Source organism: Adiantum capillus-veneris, chromosome 30, assembly GCF_014529385.1.
Source record: "Adiantum capillus-veneris isolate H3 chromosome 30, ASM1452938v2, whole genome shotgun sequence".
NCBI classification, from domain to species: Eukaryota; Viridiplantae; Streptophyta; class Polypodiopsida; order Polypodiales; family Pteridaceae; genus Adiantum; species Adiantum capillus-veneris.
The window spans coordinates 16,582,199-16,594,363 of NC_140960.1; the positions used below are offsets into that span (position 1 = coordinate 16,582,199).

General features: G+C 45.2%; 1 protein-coding gene across 2 annotated transcripts in view; it reads left to right on the plus strand.

The window, feature by feature from the left end:
- Nucleotides 1-358: 358 nt before the first annotated feature.
- LOC147417605 (uncharacterized) overlaps nt 359-12,165 on the plus strand; it is an 88,164-nt gene continuing 76,357 nt past the window's right edge. Inside the window, exon 1 of one of the 2 annotated variants that reach the window (XM_086507011.1) lies at nt 359-538. The gene's annotated coding sequence lies outside the window, so the exon portion shown is untranslated. Of the gene's footprint in view, nt 539-679; nt 701-12,165 lie in introns of those variants that run through there. The other variant, XM_086507012.1, reaches the window with a different exon arrangement.

The following is a 12,165-nucleotide window of genomic DNA, read 5'->3' on the forward strand; positions in this document are numbered from 1 at the left end:
TGGCGAGAGCCATGCTGAGCTTATCTCGCACTCATCAATGTACTCCTTCTCTCTGCACTTATGTCCTCTGCTGCCTTGCAAGCTATCTATGGCGATACAACTTCTCCCTTTTCGGTTTCTGTAGGATGATGAAGTAGCAACCTGCACGTAGACATCTAAAGAAGTCATCTCGGGGCCTTTTGCAACATACAATGTTGCTTTTTGTTGTTGAAAAGAGTGTGCAGGATAATAATTTTTAAACTCAAGCGCCACTTGGTGGCTTGTGGGTTCAAATTGCTGAAAAAGAGCTTTGGCCCACCAAGTACAAAAAGAAAGTTCTCACCCTATTCAAGTTTGCAAATTCAAACAGCGTCGTCACCTGAGTATATACTCGGTAGATAGTACATGAATTCATCCCCACGATGTGGGTGCTCTAGGCCTAATACTTCTAATCAAACTCTCAGACGAGCACTCGGCTGTAAAACTATATTTCAGTAATTCTACACTCAGCTATAGGCTAGGTTGTGCTATTTCGATTTCAACCAGCAGGGCCTGTCAGGCGAGTGTTAACTTTATTGCGTTCTTCTATGGGTTGTTTTGATGCTAAGAAGTACATTGTTCTGCATTGGTGGATCGATGCAACCCCTATGTTTAAGGATCTGACCACTAGCCATCAGCAAAGAACTCCAGGCCTCATTGCCTGCCGTCAGCTTGCATTAGTGTAATGTCTGACTTCATACTTTGTCGTGCCATTGCTGCCTAATTAGAAGCGCAAGGGAGACGGTCGCAAGAGGGAGGGAGACATAATCAATCAAGCAATGTAGACTTGATTAGCGGAAAGACATGTTAGGTCCGAGTAGCAAGTCCCCAAAACAAACGATGGTCCGCTTTAAAGGGATCACACAGCCTTTTCCTCAACAACAGTTGAGGGCTCACTCTAGCTCTTTTGGATTGATACCCCATCATGGAGCTGAGAGGGGGTGTTAGAGTTTGTCATTTCCCATTTGTACGAAGTGTCACCGATTGCTGACGAGACAGGGAGTTGGTATGCTGAATGAACTGGTCTGGACTAATAGTTTGACGTTGAAGTGTTACAAAATTCTATGCAAAGTCGAAATTAACACACTATCTTTAAAAGTTCTACACATCTGTTGTTTTTCTTAACTTAGAGATAAGTGACTTGAGTAGTTGCTTTCTAAAGCAACCCATAATTTTCAGTAACAGCCTTTGTACCTGTTCATGGAGTGACAACAATAGAGACGTAATGTCAGGGGTCTATTTGAGGAGAAGTCTGCCCCTCTTTTCAAATTTGCGTAGGTGGTTACAAGTGTTTTGAAGGTGTTTGCAGATTCGAGGTCTCTACAGAATAACCAGCTGGTTCAATGTTTTAAGAAACTAGGTGATTGCTCTTATGTGGGCAAATCTATCGAGACTTCTACAACAACTACAAGCACCACGAAGAATGTGTAGGAAACAATGAGATGGAAATACGAAGAGGTGGAAGTTGAAGAAGAGGTTGAGGTGGAAGTTTTGTCAGAAGTAGCAGCCGAAGATGGACAGATATGGTTGAAAACTGCAGCAACATCTCATATCCGATGGTGGACAGCAGCAACCTTCGAATGTGGAACCTCCGAGAGCCACCCTATCGCGGTGATCTCCCATAACACGGCAAGGGTGAGTCACCTAGGGTAGGAGAGGGCACAAAAGGAGAGGGATTTGCACAAAAACGCAAGGGATGTAGAGAGAGAATGGACGATCTAGGAAAATATGGCACAGAGAGAAAAAACGCTAGAAATGCTAGAGAGAGAAAGATGTTGGAGAGAAATTGGAGAGAGAGAGAGAGAGACCCAACATGCTGGCTAACTCTGTTGATGTAACAAACTTGGACACCCCAAGTCAAGATTCTACCGCGACACATCAGAGATTCACTTCAAAACAGTTCACAAAGACGACATGGCCCGGTGTAGTTCTGTGCCAAGAGGTATTGGCCCCAAAGATTGGCGCCCCTTTCGGTATTTGTTTTTATATTAATCTGTGTGCAAAGTACAAGAGAGTCTGCGGGTACTCACTCTCAGACTCTGCGTCCAGACGCTCTGAGAAGTGAGTCCCAAAGGACTTATTTATTCTTACAAGGGATGCCCAAAAGCAGAGCCCCAAAATCTTGTAAGTTTCAAAAGCAAAGTTCCCAAAAGCAACGGATCTTCCAAAAGTTGCTAAAACAAAGCCAGCATAATTTTCGGAAATCCGTACATGTTGCCACGTCAGCAAGTGAGCACATTTTGCGGAAATCTGCCACGTCAGTAGCCAGCGCAAATTTTGGGTGTCCGTACACCTTGCAATGTCAGCCTATCGGCGCATTTCACGGGACTCTACCACGTCAGGAGGGTGTGTGTGGGCTTGCCACGTCACCAGTTTGTGACATACCCCCCTCTTGAAAGAATTGTAATCGCCCTCGATTACGCCTGCAAAACAGACAGAGGCCATAAATTGTCTTAATAGACACTGACTGTTAGTACCGATGCACTAGACACGAGACATCTAGCACTTGTACAAGACGACAGTCACATTAGCGGACATAAAAGGACATCACTTGATATCACAAGACATCACATGACAAATCACATAGACATTCATTCCAAATCTTAGACCATGACCATCGGCAACGTATTTAGTAATCGCATCTAGATCCATTCTGGACCTCACAGATGCCGGATTAACTAATCCTTATTGCAATCATGTCTATAGAGATTAATGAGATTGAAATGCTGCAGTCATTTCGTCTTTCATTTCCTGCACTCAAACAAGTCAAGTACAAATCAATCAATTTCATTTTCGGGAATTCCAGTTATAAAGTCATACAACAGAATAGTACTCAGCCCTTTAGTGTCCTTGAAACCCGAAGGGGACATGAGTGACTATTCAAAATCGGGGTAATCCATTGACAAAGGAGCGGAGTGACTCCCCTCTTGTGCAAACCTGCTGCACTAGATTCGCCCTCGTTGAAGTTGGGGTTCTATCGGTGTCACAAACTGATGACGTGGCAATGCCCACGTACATGGACACACACTGCTAACATGGAGAGGTCCGGATTATGTACCAACAGGTTGACACGTGGTATTGTACGGACTTTCAGATTTTACGGTGCAGATTGCGTTGAGAGTGGTGACGTGACATTTTTGTACGGATTTGCGTAAAAAGCGCTGGCTGATTTTTATGGCAGCTTTTGGGCCTATTGCTTTTGAGTTAAAAGCTTTTTAAGTTAATGATTTTGGGGCTCTGCTTTTGGGCATCCCTTGTACCAATAGATAAGTTGGTTGGGCCTCACTTCTCAAAGCATCTGGATGCAGAGTTTGAGAGTGAGCACCCGCCAACTCTCTCGTACTTTGAATACAGATTAATATAAAAAGAAATACCGAAAGGGGCACCGGTTTTTGGGGCCAGTACCTCTGGGCACGGAACTAAGCCGGGCCGTGTCAACTTTGTGAGCTGTTGTGTTGCGGTAGAATCTTGACTTCGGGTGTCCAAGTTTGTCACAGTGGTATCTGAGCGCGGTCGATTTCTCTTCTACCGGGAGATCTGATCCTTTTCTCACGGCACTTATGGATTCTAACAAGAATCAATTGACTTCTTCTGCATCTGCGAATGCGGAGGAGATCACGAAGAAGATTCTCATGAGCAAACAGAGGAAGAGTATGGCCCACCTTGGCCTACTTAGTTCGAGATTGGAGAGATGGAACGTCGACAATTGGTTGAGGAGGCAACAAAGCAGATGATTATAATTGCGAAGGATCCGAAATTTGCAGATTTTTTGTCTTAGCAATCCATCGCAGAAGTACACTGGCAGATTGCTATAGAACCACCCATCAAACTGGCAATCAAGAAACCTCCTTCTCTGAGGACGTTTACAGAGCAAGAATTACAAGAGGTGGTTTAGACACAGATTAGCCGTCTTTTGGACACAAACAACAAATCCAAAAAGCACGATAAAAAGCACAAGAAAGGGACTGATTTCCCGGGTTATTTTGGTCGTCAATCTTCTTTTGCATCGGCGAGAAAGCAGAAGAAGCGTGTACGATTTGAAGGACTACCCAGTTCTTCTTCTTCTTCTTGTTCTGGCAATTCTTCTAGCTCTTCTGACTTAAGTGAAGAAGATTGAAAAGGCAAAAAGCGAAGCAAAAAGCAAAGCTTCGGAAAGGGCAAGAAAAAGGCAAAGAAGCCTAGATTTTGCCCAATTTTTGGCACTGAAAAGGCAAAAAGCGAAGCAAAAAGCAAAGCTTCGGAAAGGGCAAGAAAAAGGCAAAGAAGCCTAGATTTCGCCCAATTTCTGACAGTTCTACAGAGGAGTCATCCTCAGACAATTCAGACTCCGATGATCACATGTTTTATGCAAAGGAGAAGCATTTTTACAAAGCCAACCAATATGACTTCCTCGAAGATAAGAGCAAGAAAGTAAAAGAATTCAGAGAAGTTGGACAATCAATTAAGTGTGATTCTTTTTGTGGATTCCGAGATGCTACGAGGGCTTTGGCCTTCATACAGTAGTTTGACATAGCTTTCTCTGGAGGGCATTACTCAGAGCACTCCAAGATTAGGAGGGCTACATCTTTCTTCAAGGGAAATGCTCGAACATGGTTGTCCACCCTTCTTTTGAGGAAGGAAGCTCCAGTTAAATGGTTGAAATTCAAAAGGCTTTTTATTTCTTCTTGGCTTCCGGGAGTACGAACGAGATATACGAACTGCTTGGAATCATCTTCGGATGACCAAGGGAGATTCTCCGTACGCTTATTGCGAGAGATTTTGGAACTCTTTTCTACGTGCCTCTTCATTAAAGAAGGTCTCGTCTAAAGAACAGATTAAGCGGTTTTGTTCCAGACTTCCTACAGAGATCCGAGATTACTGCCTGGAACAAAAGTCAAATTCTATTCAAGAATTGATGGGTCATGCGAAACGGGGTTTTGCGATACATTCGGGCATTTTGACTTACCCCACTGATGAGATCTTAACTCAGAGAACCCAACAGACTTCTAACAATGAAAGTAGAAAGAGAAAGAGTTCCCAAGAAAAGAAAGACAAGGATACACGACCCCGGCTCACTCCTCGAGAGAGGGCCAATTACATAAAAGAAGCAAGGTGGTATTGTATGTACTGTACGCTGCGTATATGTACGTACTGTATGTTGTTTGGTACAGGAAAAAGTTTTATGTACGTGAAAATACGTACTCTTGTAAAAAAAACGGCAAAGTACTAAGTTTCTAGGACATTTCTAGTACTAAACCTGCTGTTTCTCTGCAGTGCACCTTGGTTACACACATCTACAAATTGTGGCTAAAAAACTGCTCACAAAGTTTGGGCAAAACCCTCAGCTACGCAATAGAGTCGGCCAATTCTTAAAAAAAAAAACTGCAACGTACGGACCGTTCCGTACGGTACGGATCCGTACACAACGTCCGTATGGTACGGATACGTTCTGTACATACGTTTTGATCCTACCTTGCAAAGAAGGGAAGTGTTTTGGATGCGGGGAACATGGGCACGTCTCCGCGAAGTGCTCTAAAAAGGCACAACAAGGACAGAATGAAGAGAGGCCAGAGAGTTCGAGAGCAGTTGAGGAACATGGCAGAAAAGGCAAGATGAAAGCAGGATTGGTTCTAGATTGCATGTGTACTGACCCAAGCACGATTGATGAAAGTACATAACTTTGCCGAGCTTGGGGCAAAGTGAAAGATCAAGAAGCCCTGATTTTCATTGATGAAGGAGCCAAGGCCAACTTCATTTCACCTGAATTGGCGGCGCCGCTCGAGATTACACGCGATCGGATGGGACCACAAGAAGAGGCAATTCTCGCGGCACTCGGACGGGACATAGCCATTACACTTGTCATTGGCAAACTTCGGTTGCATTGTCAGGGGTATTTGGGGCACGAGGACTTTTACATAACACAACACACACGCCCCTGGCTGGCAGCAGATTGGGCTTCCTGAAATTAAGGGTCGAATATTGATGTGGCACTGCCTGCTGTACGGACGCCCGACTGATGACGTGGCTTGATGTAGGGACGTCCGCGTTTTGCGGCAGCAGCTGTATGGAAAAAAAAGCAGCGCCAGCTTTTTGGGCTACTGCTTTATTCTACGCAAGAGGAAGAAAGAGAGAGCTTTACTTTTTTTAAAAGCTCTGCTTTATTTACTGAAGAGAGAGCTTGTGAGAGACAGAGAGCTTTTGCTTTTTTTTTAAAGGCTTATGATTTTGAAGCTTCCGGGCTCTGCTCTTAGCATCCCTTGTAAATCTATATAATAGTGGTTTGGGCTCTCACTTCTCAGAGCATCTGGATGCAGAGTCTGACTGTGAGTCCCGACCACTCACTTGTACTTTGAGTTGCAGATTAATACAAAAAGAAATACCGAAAGGGTCGCGAGTCTTTGGGGCCAATATCTCTAGGCACGGAACTCCGCCGGGCCAGTGTCGTATCAATTGTGAACTGTGAACTGAAGTGAATTCTTGTGGTGTCGCGGTAGAATCTCGACTTGGAGTGTCCAAGTCTGTTACAGTGGTATCAGAGCACGGTCGATTTCTCTTCTTCCGGGAAATCCGATCCTTTTTACGCGGCACTTATGGCTTCAGACAGAGATCAGTTGACTTTCTCTACATCCGGAGATGCGGGAAGAGATCACGAAGAGGATTCACACGAGGAGTATGACCCGCCTTAGCCTACTGAGGCGGACCTCGAAGAGATGGAGTGTCGACGATTGATCGACAATGCAACAAAGATGATGCTAAATTTTGTGAAGGACCCGAAATTTGCGAAATTTATGAGCCAGACCTCCTTCGACGAGGTGCACTCACATTGGCGTCAAACCACAGAACCACCCCTCAAACCGGCACCGAAGAAACCTCCTACTCCCAGGATGTTTACAGAGCAAGAATTAGAAGAGGTGGTTGATGCACGAATTTCTCAGCTTTTTGACGTGTAGAATAAAGCAGAAAAGCACGACAAAAAGCAGAAGAAAGGAATTGACTTCCTGGGTTATTTGGTTCAGTCTACTTTTGCATCGGCAAGAAAGCAGAAGAAGCGTATCTCCGTGAAGTGCCCTAACCAGGCACTGAATGAACAGGATGAAGAAAGGCCAGAAAGTTCCAAAGCAGCTGAGGGACGTGGCAGAAAAGGCAGATTAAAAAAGAAAAGAAGAAAAAAAAGAACTGGTACCACATTGCATGGGGCCCGAACCGAATCAAATGAATGAAAGTACAAACTTTGCCGTTTTTAGGGCAAAGGGAAAGATCAGGAAGCTCTTTTGAAGGAGCCAAGGCCAACTTCTTTTCACTTGAATTGGCGGCTCGATTTGGAATTACGCCCGACAGGCTAAGGCCATAGGAGGAGGTAGTTCTAGCGGCACCCGGACGGGATGTTGCCATTACACCAATCATTGGCAAACTTCGTTTGCAATGACAGGGGTGTTTAGGGCACGAGGATTTCTGCGTAATTTTCTTGGGAGGTTGTGACGTCCTACTTGAAATCCCTTGGTACCACAAGAACAATACCGTGGTTGACTACCGGGCCGAGAAAGCGACTTTGACAAAAGAAGGGCTCAGAGATTGTACTTGATGAACTTTAGTTTCTTTACTCACTTTTTTGGAGAGAATTGAACGATGAATGAAGGCCGAAAATGTTTTGACCTGAACAAAGAACACAAAGATTTTCTCCACACTCATGCCGATTGCTTTTCAGAGGGCCTGCCAGGCGAGTTGCCACCAGCTCGGCTTAAGGATCATACCATTGATCTGATACTTGGAATCACACCACCGAACCGGCCACCTTACCGTATGAGCTGAGCCCAGAGATACACCTGTTTGGGACACATTGTCTCAGCAGCAGGAGTGCAGATGGACCTAGCCAAGATAGACATTATCCGTGATTGGCGCGATTTGAAGAATGTCCATGAAGTTAGAAGCTTCTTGGGCTTGTGTTCGTACTACAAGCGGTTCATCAGAAAGTTTGCAGAGGTTGCTTCCCCTTTGCATATCTTGACACAGAAAGGAGTCCCTTTCTCGTGGGGACCCACAGAGGTGACTGCCTTTCAGAAATTGAAAGAGAAATTGACTACAGGACCAGTTTTGACTTTGCCGGACTTGCAAAAGTCATTTGAAGTATATTGTGATGCTTGTGGTCGTAGTCTGGGTGTGGTCTTAATGCAAGAAGGCCATGTCACTGCCTACGAGAGCCGATTGTTCTCAAGGCCGGAATTGACAACACAGATTTATGAGAAATAGCTTTTGGTGGTTATCCATGCTCTTACTCAGTGGCGACATTACCTACTCGGAGCAGATTCTTCTGTCTTTATAGACCATCAGAGTTTACGCTACTTCTTGTCACAGAAGCAGCCATCGGAAAAGCAGATGCGGTGGGCGAACATCTTGTCACAGTTTCACTTCCAGATTGTCCATGTTCAGGGACAGGCGAATTTGGTGGCAGATACTTTGTCTCGGAAACCGTTGGTTCTGGCTATTTCTGCGATACATCATAGGAGCTTCGAGGATATGGTCGACCAGTATGCCACAGATACAGATTTTGCTGACATTTTTCACACGGATACGGGATGGGGAGATTGTAGCAGGATATTCCATTCGGGATGGCTACTTGAGGAAAACCATGTTGTGTGTTACACAACCGTTGAGGAAAAATGTTATGACCGAATGCCACTGTCCACCTTTTATGGGTCACCGCGGCATTACTACCACCTTGAGAGGGGTAGAGAAATACTTCTTTGGCCGAGACTCAAGAAGGATGTGGACGAGTTTGTGCACAGTTGCTTGGTATGCTAGAAGGTCAAGTTTGACAGGCATAAAGCACAGGAATTGTTAGAGCCTTTGCCCATATCTACCCGCCCCTGGGAAAGTATTGCAATGGATTTCATTTTTGATCGCCCGAGAACATAGAGTGGTCACGATGGTATCTGGACCGTTATTGACAGATTTAGCAAGCAAGCTCATTTCATTCCAGTGAAGAAAACAGTCAAGCCGGATCACTTAGCGAGACTGTTTGTGCCATGTGGCCCAGATCTTCAGATTACATGGCATGCCCGAGACGATGGTCTCCGACAGGGACCCCAGATTCACGAGTTTGTTTTGGAAGGCTAGTTGGGAGAACATTGGCACGCGGTTGCAGTTCTCATCATCTTTTCACCCGCAGACTGACGGGTAATCTGAGATTGCCAATTCAGTGGTTTTAGATTTATTGAAGTCTTACATCTCGGATCAGAAGACTCAATGGGAAAAGTATTTACCTTTGGTGGAATTTGCCTACAACAACATGATACACTCTTTGACGGGGAAGGCGCCATTTGAAATTATTGAAGGTGCTGTGAAGGTTCCACCCTTCCTAAGCATGAAAGATAAGATTTTTGAAGCCGATGAGTACATGCGCGACTTGGGACACGGCTTTTGCCTAGGTCCACCAGGCTTTGCAGAAATCTCAAGAAAGACAGAAAAAGGCAGTAGATCGCCATCATCGCGATTTGAAATTGAAGGAGAACGATTGGGTGCTCTTACAGTTTGGGAAGGCACGCTCGAGAAAGAAAAAGGAAAAGGAGCCGTGAAACCGGCCTATTCAATCCAAAAAGGGCGGTAGACTTTAAACTTAAACCTTATTTGCTTTCACCCATTTAATTTGTCGTCCACTTTACCTGTACTTTCAAGACACAACAAAGGGGAGAGGGATACAGGCTGCTAGATTGCACCTGTATGAGTAGACCGACACCAGATTGGCCCCTAACTTAGGCGCCCCTTTCGGTATTTCTTTATTGTTCAAAAGAGGGAATAAACGCTGTGGTTCCCTACAAGCTGCCCCGCACAAACTTGGCTGAATTTCAACTGTTCCGGCCCGATTTCGGCAGCATAACTGTACTAGGACCCTTCACAGTCAGTATTCCCACGCATTGATTGACTTTCCCGACGCATACGGGCACTTTGCAAAACCTGGCGAGAATCTGCAGCACGCTGAATTCTCTGTTTTCAGCCCCGAAAATGCGCCAGATCACCTGTACAGCGGCCCCCTCGCGTCCCCGAACCTCCTGGGGTAATTAGGGACCGTTTAGGGCCAAAACCCTAAACCTGCAAAAATACACAGCAGGCTGTAATTTACTGTTTCGGGCTCCGTTTCGCGTGCCGGTCCCATCCGTAGCAAGTCCTCGAGCTCCCGCACTTGTAGGGCTACTTGCCCTTTGAATCGGACGAGATTTCTGGTGTGAAACCTCTCCGAATTCACCTGTACCTGCGGGGAATTAGCCGCTAGCTAATCCAGTACCTGTGCAAGAGGCTCTTGCCTTGGCAATCGCGCATGAACCCACACAACTGTACATTGGTCAAATGAAAAGCCCACTAGAGGGGCATAACATACTGCCATAGGGGGGAGAGAGGGCAGTGCGTAGCGTGTAGGGCATCACTCCTGGCACCGCACTGTACATAGGAGGGAAAGCAAGCACTCCATAGCTCTTAACCTGTGACAAAATCTGAAAATGAGCCTCTCCCAACTTAAAATTCAGCGCCACCTTCTCTTGCATGAGGAAAGTGCACGAGAATGTGCCACTTGGCGCATTTACAAGCATTTTCCCGTTTCGGGGTTGCCGCCTAAAAATCTCCCAACCGGTTGTCCAGTTGACTTCACGGCAGAGTAAGAAAATGTTCTCCTTGTCATTCCGGAGGTAATGACGCAAACACATTTTCAGGTCCCAAAATAGCAGTTCCCTAAATTTTAGGAGATGCTGCCATTGTATCTTTCTAGGTCATCTGACCCCCTTTGTACATTGTAGCCACACCCAGAATTGAAATGTAGCCTCTGTAGCAAAGGATTCCACTCTGGCTAGTCAGTGACCCCACTTTGGCTAACCATAGTCCTTGTTCAACCTTAGTGCTCTCTTGCCCTCAGGCCTGGACTCCCTCTGGACAGTTCCACACTAGCTATGCAATGCAGGGCAGTTAGATTTCCCGAGGGGTGTTTCCAAAAAGTGAAAGTAAATAAATAGTAAGAAAGAAATCAACAAAAAGGATAGATAGTAGTCACACGTTGGTGACAAGTCGCTTTCTTGAAAGCTTAGCATGTGATAGTGTGGACCTTTCCAGATTTTTCAACAAGATAAATGATGCCTCCTTTGGACTGAAGCTGCCCGATACTTGAAGGATTCACAATGTTGTTCATGTGAGTCTCTTGAAGCCTTTTGAAGGCGATGTGCCCGATGATAAGCAACCCAAAATGGAAGAAAACGAGAAGACCCTTGTTCCAGATCAGATTTTGGCACATAAAGAAAGAAAGACCAAGGGTAAAGCGAAGAGGTGGTTCTTGGTTAAATTCAAGAACTATCCTGCATTGGATGCGAAGTGGATGGAGGAAGAGGACATAGCAGATACTCCTCAGATTGTGAATCTTTACCTTGAAACTTTTGGTTTAACATAGTCTATTCCAAATGGAACCCCGAATTCAGCTTGGCCGGATATCTTGTACAATGGGTATGCACAAGAGGGGAGTTACTCCGCTCCTTTGTCAACAGATGCCTCGATTTTTGATACTAGAGTCACCGATGTCTCTTTGAGCTTCAGGGATACTGAGAGCTGACAATATTCTGTTGTATGACTTTATGAACTGGAATTCCGGAACATGATACTGACTTGTTCTTGACTTGTCTAAGTGCAGGAACTCCTAGACGAAATGACTGCAGCATTTCGGTCTGAATGATCTCGATAGACATGGTTGCAATACGGATTAGTCAATCGGGCATCTACAAGGTCCTGAGTGGATCCAGATGCGATTGCTAATTGCATTGCCGATAAATCATGTCACAAACTGGTGACGTGGCTGTTGGTTGCTGGCTAGTACACACACACACACTCCTTCAAGCATGGACAGTCCCACGCAGTACGACATAATTGATGACATGGCTGTTGTGTACGGACAGGCCCGCAAAAAGCGACACATTTTGCGGAAAGTTGACGTGGCAGCAGCGTACGGTAAAGCATGGCGTGGGCTTTTTTTAAAAAAATCTACCAAGAGAGAGAGCTTTTTGGCTACGTAAAGTTTGAGCCTTGCTTTAATATCATAAGAAGGTTTGTGAGAGGCAAATTGAAAGGGTTTTATTTTTGGCCAGCTTTTGGAATAGCTTTTGGGGCTCTGCTTTTGGCATCCCTTGTAACCTCTTTATA